Source organism: Tamandua tetradactyla, chromosome X, assembly GCF_023851605.1.
Source record: "Tamandua tetradactyla isolate mTamTet1 chromosome X, mTamTet1.pri, whole genome shotgun sequence".
Taxonomy (NCBI): Eukaryota; Metazoa; Chordata; class Mammalia; order Pilosa; family Myrmecophagidae; genus Tamandua; species Tamandua tetradactyla.
In genome coordinates this window covers 169645268-169655909 of record NC_135353.1, presented here as the reverse complement: position 1 = coordinate 169655909, position 10642 = coordinate 169645268, and the positions used below count along the sequence as shown (strand labels likewise).

The 10642-nt window shown below is 38.4% G+C and overlaps 1 long non-coding RNA gene across 2 annotated transcripts in view; it reads right to left on the bottom strand.

Moving 5' to 3' along the window:
• Window positions 1–271: 271 nt before the first annotated feature.
• Window positions 272–10642, bottom strand: part of LOC143670487 (uncharacterized) — a 139320-nt gene continuing 128949 nt past the window's right edge. For both annotated transcript variants that reach the window (XR_013169377.1, XR_013169376.1), the window contains one exon: window positions 272–8850. This is a non-coding gene — a long non-coding RNA (uncharacterized LOC143670487). The remainder of the gene's footprint in view (window positions 8851–10642) is intronic.

The window sequence follows — 10642 nt, the reverse complement described above, 5'->3', positions numbered from 1 at the left end:
TTTGTTTTTTTTGTTTTTTTTCTTTCTATTATTGTTTTAATTCTTATTCTGTTGTCTTTTTATTTCTTTTTCTAAATCGACGCAAATGTACTAAGAAATGATGAATATGCAACTATGTGATGTTATTAAGAATTACTGATTGTACATGTAGATTGGAATGATTTCTAATTGTTTTGTTAATTCTTTTTTTAATTAATAAAAAATAAAAAATAAAAAAATAAAAAAAATAAAAATAAAATAAAGAATAAAAAAAAAAAAAAAAAAAAAAAAAAAAAATGGTGTAGAGTTTATCTTAGTTTTCCTCAACTGTTAGCACAAGTACCACACAAATGGGTTGGCTTAAACAGTAAGAATGTATTGATTCACAGTTTTGACACTAGAAGTCCAAAATTGAGGTGTCAGCATGACAATGCTTTCTCCCCCAAATCTGTAATTCTCTGGTGCTGGCGATCTCCGATGTTTTTTGGCTCAGCTCCCTGCTCCATGTCACATGGCCATGCCCCGTATTTTCTCTTCAGGCTTCCTTGACTTCCGACTTCCAGCACTTCCCTGTGGCTTTCCCTGACTGCATCTGAATTTCTTCTGCTCATAGAGTAATCTAGACTGATCCCCATCCTCATTCAATTGGGCCACACCTTCACTGAAATAACATCTTTAAGAGATCCTGGGTACAATGGGTTCACACGCAAAGGAATGTGATTTAAGGCTAATAACATGTCTAAATCAGGTACATAATTCAATCTCCACAGAGGTGCTTTATTTACTGAATAAATAAGGCTCAGGAAAGAGCCTTCTGTCCTGTTAATGACTTGTACCATCTATGCTGATAGGGAAATAATACCTGTGTAGAAAAGGCAAAATAATTTATAAATTTGGTTTAAACAAAATGAAGTGAACAAACAATTATCAGGGCCATGGAACTCTTTTATTCTTTCCAACACAAGGTTTGTCTTACAATCTCTTTTTAAAAAGATAATCAGTTTGGATTTTTATTATCCATTGACAAGAGAAGGAAATTATTTCAAATATCACTTTGTATGTGATGTGTACCCTTCTATGCATATTCACAAAGATAGAAATGGAGCAGTAGGAACTAATGCCTTAATAATAGATTTGGTTGGAATGGGGACCAATTTGCTGATATAAAACATTGACATAGTACTATTTCAGTAATATTTTCCTTGAATCATTGTGAGCAAAATAACATAGAGAACAAATGAAGTGGTACAATACCTTATTCTTGCCCCGCCAGATATAAAACGAAGATCCAGCACCTTAGTTCTTTGCTAATCAAACTAGAATCCAAGGTCTAGCAATCTGGGCATTGGCTCTAGAATCTCAGGTTCGTACCCCCAAATTCCTGTATCAAATCTGCATTTTATCAGGTTCCTTTGGAGGTGTGCACCAAACACAGAAGTTTGAGAAGTGCTGGTCTGGAGGACAGCTTTCCCAGGTTCCGAGGCACGTGGTTGCACATGGTCGGGCTCCTAGGAGGACGAGACAGACCTACAGCATAGCATTTTCCACTTCTGTTCATCATTGATTTGTCCATGGCTGAGCATCCCAGCGGGACTGGACCATCAGCATCCAATCCCTGGGAACACAGCACTTTAAATTGTGACACGATAGCCCATGCATAAAAGAACTGGCTCTTGGGAAGAGTAGACTGCTATCAGGAACAGTTAGGAGCCATTTTCCCCCTAATTTGTGCCATTTTTCCCCTAATTTGTTCAGTGGAACAAAAGAAGAAACTCATATATGAAGGAGAGGGACAAAGAAAGCAGACATCCAGAGACAAGAATAATGAGTGACAAAGACAGGCCCCATACCTCCTTCAAGAAGTTCAGCATATTCCTGCATGTCTTCAATTTCCTAGGGTTGCTGAAAAAAATTACCACAAACTGCATGGATGAAAGCAACAAAAATGTCTTCTCTCATAGTTCTGGAAGCAAGAAGTCTGCAATCAAGGGCCATGTTCCTTGGGAAGCCCGTAAGAGAGGATTTTTCCTTACCTCTTACAGCTTCTGGTGGCTCCAGGCATTCCGTGGCTTGTGGCTGCCTCACTCTAATCTCTGCCTCCATCTTCATGTGACCTTCTCTCTCTGGGTCTCTATGTGTCCTTTCTGCCTCTTTTAGGGACAGAAATCACTAGATTGAAGGTTACTCTAATCCAGGACAAGCTTGTCTCAATCCTTAACTTAATTCTATTTGCAAAGAACCTATTTCCAGGCAGGGTGACCTTCTGAAGTTTCTGGTGGACATGAATTTTGGGAGGACATCATTCAACTCTGCAGCCTGTCCCTGGCCCCTCTGAGATACCTCTGTACCTGTAAACAAATTTCTGTTTTTGTTTTCTTTCTAATTAAGCTTGCTTTGATGAGTTTATGGCACTGTCAGGGAACATACCTAATTAATATGCAAGGTGTTGCTGGATTTAAAAAATGCCATTTGTGGAATATGAGCAGAATTAGGACAAGGTCTTGGAGAAGTTCTTACATGAGAAAGGACTCATGTACATCATTTACATGAGAAAACTGGCAGAAAAATGACAACTGACCTGATCAGAATCACGCAAGTAGGAAACTTTAGATTGATCTAAAGTTAGCACAAATCTTGGGAGTGCTAGTATTGCCAAATTTAGCAAATAAATATATAGGACTCCCAGTTAAACTTGAATTTCAGATGAACAATGGAAAAACATATGTTTCATGCAGTATTTGGGACATACTTAAACTAACATTTTCCCACTGTTTATCTGAAATTCAAACTTAACTGGGCATCCTGAATTTGATCTGGCAACTCTATCTGGGCTGCCCATGCCGGGAATTTTCAGTCCCTCTCTCTGCTGCTGGGAGACTCAGTGTATGGGAGGAGCTGGTTTTCAGCTTGGGTCTTCTCCCTCTTGACCCCCTACACTCCTAACTTTATACCACCACCTTCCGGTTAGGAGTTTGCAGGTCTGTGGTTACCGATACTTAGTGATCAATTGACCCAATTGGCTAACGCAGCATTGTGCTCTCCGATAGTCCATTAATCTTCCTGTGGACTCTTCCTTCTGTTTTAATCCCATGTACTGCTTCTCAGATACCTGCAAATACCCTGGACTCAACTTGCTCAACTCACCGTTCTGCTTTGCTGTGCCTTTCCGTGACCTTGGCTCAGGATTAATTAAAGTGATTCACTGTGCATTAACCCCTGATATTTCTGAGCCCAGTCATGTGTTTAAGCATACTTGCACTCACCCTGCTGCCCTCTCTCATGCCTTGTTGCCTGCCACAAAAGACAGCCATGTTGCACACAATTGAACTTGGTAAATGCATTTTTGTAAAGCAACACTAGAACTCTGTACTTAATTTCAACTTTTAATTTCAATGGACATTTAGAGCTATCAAATCTCATTCCAAGTAGCCACTCCAACTCAAAACCACTAATAGATCTAATTCATTCCATTAACAAGACTCATTCACAGTCATTTCAAAATTGGGAAGTATCTAGTATATATGAATTTAGGCACAATTAGATAACCTAGATGAAATGGACAAATTCTTAGAAAGAAACAAACTACCTACATTGACTCAAGAAGAAATAGAAGATCTCAACAAACCAGTAACTAGTAGAAATTGAATCAGTCATTAAAAACCTGCCAAAAAACAAAAACCCAGGACCAGATGGCTTCACAGGCGAATTTTATCAAACATTCCAGGAAGATTTAACACCAATCCTACTCAAACACTTTCGAAAGTTAAGAAGAGGTAATACCTCCTAATTTTATGAGGCCAACATCACTTTATACCAAAGCCTGACAATGATAGCATACTTTTAAAATTTATAGACTGATATCCCTTATGACTTTAGATACAAAACTACTGAAAAAAGATTATAGCAAACTGAATTCAACAGCACATTAAATGAATTATACACAATGATCAAACGGGATTTAGGCCAGTTAAGCAAGTGTTGTTCAACATAAGGAAATCAATTAATGTCATACACACATTAACAGAACAAAAGGAAAAAAAACATGATCACCTAAATTGATGCAGAAAAGGCATTTGAAAAAATCCAGCACACCTTCTGGATAAAAACACTTAGGAAACTAAGAATAGGAGGACACTTCCTCAACATGTTAAAGGGCATATATGAAAAACTCATCATAGAATATTGAAAGCCAGATATTAGGCAATTAAAATTTAACTATTGGTTGGTGCTTGTCAGTACTATTATAGGAAGAAACCATAGATAAAAATTAAAATAGCTGGTGAAACCTAGAAGCAATGGATCCCAGTAGCAATCAGTCACTTTGCACTGTGATCTTGGTTTCTAAGAGCAGTGTTCAATAAAAGGAACCAGGGCTCCTTAGAGAAATGGCTAATCTAGAACTGGGGTAGGAAATATTCAAGAAGGGTATGGATTATTTGCAGTGTCATAAAATAAACAGGTGCTACCAGATAAAAACGATGATGGAGGATCTCAGAGGAGAACAGGAGCCAGCTACAAGGTCAATGGCCGATGCTAGAATACTGAGCAATAAAAGAAAGAAGTCTGGACATTTAACCCAAAGTATAAACTAGATTTCTATGATTCTAAACTAATATAAGCAAATGATTGAATAGATCTACAAAGGAGAAAACTGATAACACCACCTCAGCCAGGTGATAAAGGTCAATATCATCAGTGAAAGTCATGTTGGTCGAATGTCCATTTGGTATGATGTCTTCTCCCCCAAAAGCTGTAACTCCAGTCTAAATCTGAGAAAAATACCAGAGAAGTATCAATTGAGGGACAGTCTGCAAAACATCTGTTCTGTATGTCTCAAGACTATCAATGCCATCACAAACAAGGAAAATCGGAAAAACTGTCAAAGCCAAGAGGAGCCTAAGGCAATATGATGAGTAAATGTAATGTGGTATCCTGGAAAACAAAAAGGACATTACACAAAAAGTAAGGAACTCTGAGTATAGAGTAAAGCGAAGAGACTTGAGTCAATAATAATACATCAATATTGATTCCATTAATTGTGACAAATGTACTATACTTATGTAAGATGTTAGGAATAGGGCTAACTGGGTGTGGCGTATATGAAAACTCTCTGCACAGTCTTCAGAATTTCTCTGAAAATATAAAGCTGTTTCAAAAATAAAGCTTATTCAAATAAAAATTTTAAAAATTGAGGAAGTGAGTGCTACAGATATAACGTAAGATGTTCCAACAGTTGACAAATATTTTATACTGGAATTCAACTTTATTTTATAACAACATCAAACTAAGAGTTATGAAATAGGCCCAAGAATAGATGGGCTAACAGAAGTATGTGTTTATGTGTGTATGTCCACTCTCTGATTTCCATCTCTGATGGGAACCCAACTTGAAAATCTACATGCTATCTATATATATTATTATAATGTGTGTATATATATATATTAAAGAGAGGAGAGAGACTTTATATACACAAAACCTTCTTCTTCTTAAATTCCTTCACTTCTTGGTCTCCTTCACCTTATATAACCTCTTGCCCTGTGTTAACTTGCTTTTAATGAATACAGTACCTCAGTGTTGGGAGATGCCTTTTGTGGTTAGGTTTAAAAGACCATGGTTACTGTTTTGCTAGTAGACTCTCACCCTTGCTGACTTTGATGAGGTAACTTGCCATGGTGAGGAGGTCCACATATCAAGAAATTAATAGCAGCATCTCTTCAACAGCCTGTGAGAAATGAAGTCATGCTGATCCTTTCCCCAGTTGAGTCTTCAGATGAGACCCCAGGCCTGGCTAATGCCTGAATTGCAACCCATGAGAGACCTGAAGCAGAGAACCCACCTAAGCTTTGCTCAAACTCCTGACCTGAAGAAACAGTGAGATAATACATGTATGTTCTTTTAAGTTAGTAAGCCAGTGGTTAACTAATATGATTTATGTATGGACGTTTGTACGTATAGATGGATGAATTCATGGGTAAGGATATGGCCAATGGATGACAGTAAACAAGCTGTAGCAAACATGAATACAAAGTAAAGTCGAGCAAATGGAATGAAGATGCTAAATAGTTTACAATTTGCAGAACTGCAGTTACAACTCTTTCAGACGGATCATAGATGAATGAACCAGAGTAAGAAATACATCATCTGCTCGCAAAGCCTACCAAAAGATTGCAAATTAGGGGAAGAGGAGGATCTTGACAACCAAATCTGTAATTTCTGCATCAAGCAAAATAGATTTTCTTTGCTGTGGCTGATAATTATTTGGCGCTCATCAACAGCCTTGATCTTTTTACCATTCATCACACCAGCAAATGATGGGCAGCCCTGGATTCAGGAGGCAATGAGGGTGTTGGAAGTATTTTACAAATTCACATCTTCTAGGGCTTTAAATTTTTCTGAGACATATATGCATATATAAAGTCAAAATCACCCCCCACTGAGATTCACTGCTCGCAAGCAATGGAAATACCTACCCACAATTCATACTACCTATGAAATGCTGTTTGCAATTTTTTTCACTGGAATCCCCATTGGCATTTTGTATGGGAGGATTCTTCAGTGTGCTGTGATCCTAGGTCCTTACAGAATGTGTATCACCTCTGCTGCCCCTTCCCCTGAGCAATAAATGCCAGAAGTCTCTCTGGTCATGCCAACAACCAAAACCTTCCTACATGTTTGCAAGCAGCCCTAGGGGAGGAGAGAAGGAGGGTCCAAGGTCCTCTTTGACAAGCAGTAACTGTTGGTAGTTTTTGGCTGTTTGGTCAACTTCTTTCTACATAAGATGTCCTTTTCTCACTTCTCTAACTCATAGGCCCTCTGTCATTTCCCCAAATTGTATTAGTTTCCCTCTTCTACAGAGCTGTCTGGCCCTCCCATCACCATGCAAACCTTCCCCCTGAAAAATGTATCTTTGTTCTCAAAGCACCTTAACCTTCTAATAGCACTTAATTCACCCACTTTGGTGGTAAGTATACAGTGGCAGGGGAGGGGGGAGGGCAGTTTCTTATCCAGTGGACTAGAATTTTTGTTTGTGTGTGAATTTCCCTAATGCCTCATCATTTAAATGTTTGTTGAGCTGTTTTTGCATAATGTAAAAGTTGATTTTTGTTTCATTCTCTTCCATTTACTTTCATTCCATAAATTGAGTAAACCTGTCAAAAAATAAAATTGATTTTACTGGGAACAGCAGATTTTTGGGGAGGGGGTGGGAAATAGCAGATTTTATTGCATCTTATAATTTATCATAATATCTCATTCTTGAATGTTGAGAGTCCTGTTTTGCATAGACCATGGTGAAATGATTTGCAAATGTATACTCTAGTAAAATATTAAAGTCATTAGAATTTTGCTATTAAAGGAGGAAGCATGGATTTTATCAATAACACAAAAGGGTTGAAGTCTCAGAGAAACACAACCTCAATGCTCCTAGCAATTCTCAAATCACTCACACATGCACCTAGCATAATTAAGCCACTCTGTCCTTATACCCTTTGACAATGACTATTAACAAGTCCTCATTGATAGCAAACAGGGATCAATAACATTCACAGACAGCATCTAGTACCTGGCGCATGTGACTCCAAAGCAGTATCTGTTCCAAGTTGATGCATTGAAAGAAAATATTAATAAATCATATTTTCATTCAAATTGAAAATGTTTGATAATATTATAGGAAAATAATCTCTTTCGTGCTCTCTCTCTGTTTTTCTCTTGTGTACATTCATGCACGCACACACACTCACACACATACACCCTGTTTTTTGCCTTTCCAGGACCTGGAAGAGGGAGGCAGGCATCTACAGCTATCACACACCCTGCTGCTTCCATCAGGAATGCACAGCCTGGCACCCCTTCCTGAACGTCCCATGGCATCACACTTTTTCCTGGAGAGGCTCCCAATGATAGACTGAGCCCTCAGCTCCCCTAGGAACCATGCATTTCTCCAGAGGGTGATCATAACTGACCCTTGCATGAAAGGAAACTTGCCCCTGTGGTCGGTCACCCTCTCAGCTCCGATCCCTGAGGGGCAGGGTAGGGCAGAAAGTCAGGGATTAGGGATTTGATGTGTTCAGGGCATTGTATCTATGAGGGTCCCAAATTCATGCTTTATACCATCAGCAACCACTGTGGGTTTTCTTTTAAATGAGCTGAAAGCATTAGCTAGTTCAATGTAAATAATTTAAAAGATTCCATGAATTTGTAACCCACTTTAAAATTACTTCTTCATTTATTTTTACATCTAGCAAGAACCCCACATAATGGGGATGTCCTTTTTATGAAAACACTATACTCCCTGGCTATCCCTACCTGGCTGGCTCTAGGTCTTGAGGAAGGGGAACCCAAGTCTGCAGAATGCTTGTCCCTGGAGGAACCTCTCCCCTTTCCCTCTCCTGTGTACATGCACAGAAAGGCTGTACAAAACTAGAGAATCTCTTGCAACCCTCAGACCTTTTATTTATGCCTAGGTGATAAGCACTTGAAATCAGAGGGTTGGAAATGTACTCATTCACTGAAACACTCACCAGGCTGTAGAAAGTGGGTCTTTTGGAAGCCTGTTGGTGTGTCCCAGTCCTGCCTTGTCTGAGTGTCACCGCTGTCTCCCCACCAACATTTGTTTGTCTCCCCACAAACAAATCCCTCATTCCTCAACCACCTTCTTCCTTTCAAGCCATCATCTCTCTGAACTAATGACATACACTTCCATTTCTCTTTGAATTCAAACCCTCAACATTGGCAGAGAAGCAAAATAAGCCTGGTAGGGAACCTCTTAGAGGACCAAACTTTCCCCCGTGACTTTCTTCAAGTTGCCAGCTATCCACAGGTGTTTGGTCAGCGTGAAAGCTTAGGTATTTCCAAACTCATTTATTTTTACTCCTAGGAAAAAAATAAGAATAAAGGAAACATCAGAATCTTAAGTGAATCATCTTTTCCCCTTAGTTTACCACACTCACATCTAATTGTTCCTGGTCTGTAGATAACAACATCTTAAATAACATTTATAAATTCATCTTGTATAGATTCCATGAAAATATATTACTTGGCATCAATGAGTTTTTTGTCAGTGAAATTAATGATAGTTGATTATTTAACTATAGCAGAGTCCTAAAGTAGGTAATTAGTCTATTAAGATGTTACTTTATTTTTGTCTCTCCAAGAAACGAACAGGACCTTTTTAGTTGAGAAGTACGAGTAACTAAGAAATATTGTGTCTACCTCTCCTTATGCCACCTTTAGAAAAACTAAAAACATGAACAGGGGTGAACAAACCACTTGGGTTTGCCATTTCTGATCCTTTGTTAATAGAGCTTCAGATTATGCTTATTTACTGCACTTGAAAGGTCAAAAAGTTCCCACATTTTCCAACTGGAGATTAAACATTCTCTGCTGAAGCAATTGCTAAGACTGGCAGAAAGGTTGGTAGGATAGGCAATAAAGCAAACAAGGTCAGTTTCTTCAAATACTTAGCTCCTCTATGTTGTCAAGACAGGGAATGGCTGATGGCTCTACCAAAGTGAAGGGATTTTGGTTTTCTTGAATTTATATGTTCTGCTTTGCAATGACCATGCAGTGCTCTAGATTCATCATAAACCCTACAACTTCTGAGGCAATATATGTTGGGAGACATTCTCCAAGGATCCATTTTATTGACTTGAATTAGGTACTAGCTCTTTTTCGGTTCTGAACTATTTCTTCAAGAGTGCTTGTATAGCAAAGAGCCTTGAAACGGAGGGACCTTTACTCCCTACAGGAGCAAAGAGCAGGTTTGTTTATGGTTCATTATGGTTCCTTATGGAGACAATAAGGATATTGTCTCCATGCAGGACAAGGATGGGTTTACTTGCAGCACATTAGAAAACACAGCTTCTATGAGCTCAGGGTATATGATATAAACCCAATAGATGTGCCCTATACATTGTCCCTCGGGAAATCTGGAAGCAAAGGGGACTGATGCAAACATGATACTCATGCTCTTTGCAGTGCTGTGAAAAGTAAAATCCTTTGTCCCTGACCCAAGAATCTTGTGTCTTCTGACAGTATCTGTTTACTCCATTGATCCAATAGAAGAATTAGAGAAAGTTGATCTGGCTTTTTCCAGTTGGGAATGAATCAGGTGCAATTACAGTAGATATTTTGGCTCAACTGGAACCATCAATTAAATAGCCTGTGTGTGCAATATGAATCATAGTAGGCCAAACATATTCCTTTTATTATAAACCAGTGATATACTAAAATATAATTACAAGATGCATAAAATTAAAAGCACTTTCTTGGAGAGCTTTGGTGAGGCTGTTTTGTTGACAGAAAGGAATCTAAATATGTATCTCACCCTTCAAGGAAATTAATAATGGTGAGCCCAAATTTCAGTTGTTTTAAGCAAACATTTTATAAGATCATTTTAACTCCTATGGTACCTCTTGCTTTCTCTTATTGAACTAGACATTTCACAGAAATAATACAGCAATTGAATTCAGACATTCACAATAGATGAATATTTTATTTTATGTGAAAAAGACAGGCGGGAAGCAAGATTTGAGCCTAACTAAAGTAATGTACTAAATTTGTTTACTTGCATTCAGTTATGAGGAGATCAAAACACAGGGAGCTTTCATAGTGAGTGCCAAGGTTGTTTTGCAGATTGAAAAGCTTGATTTCTACAAGGTCATTC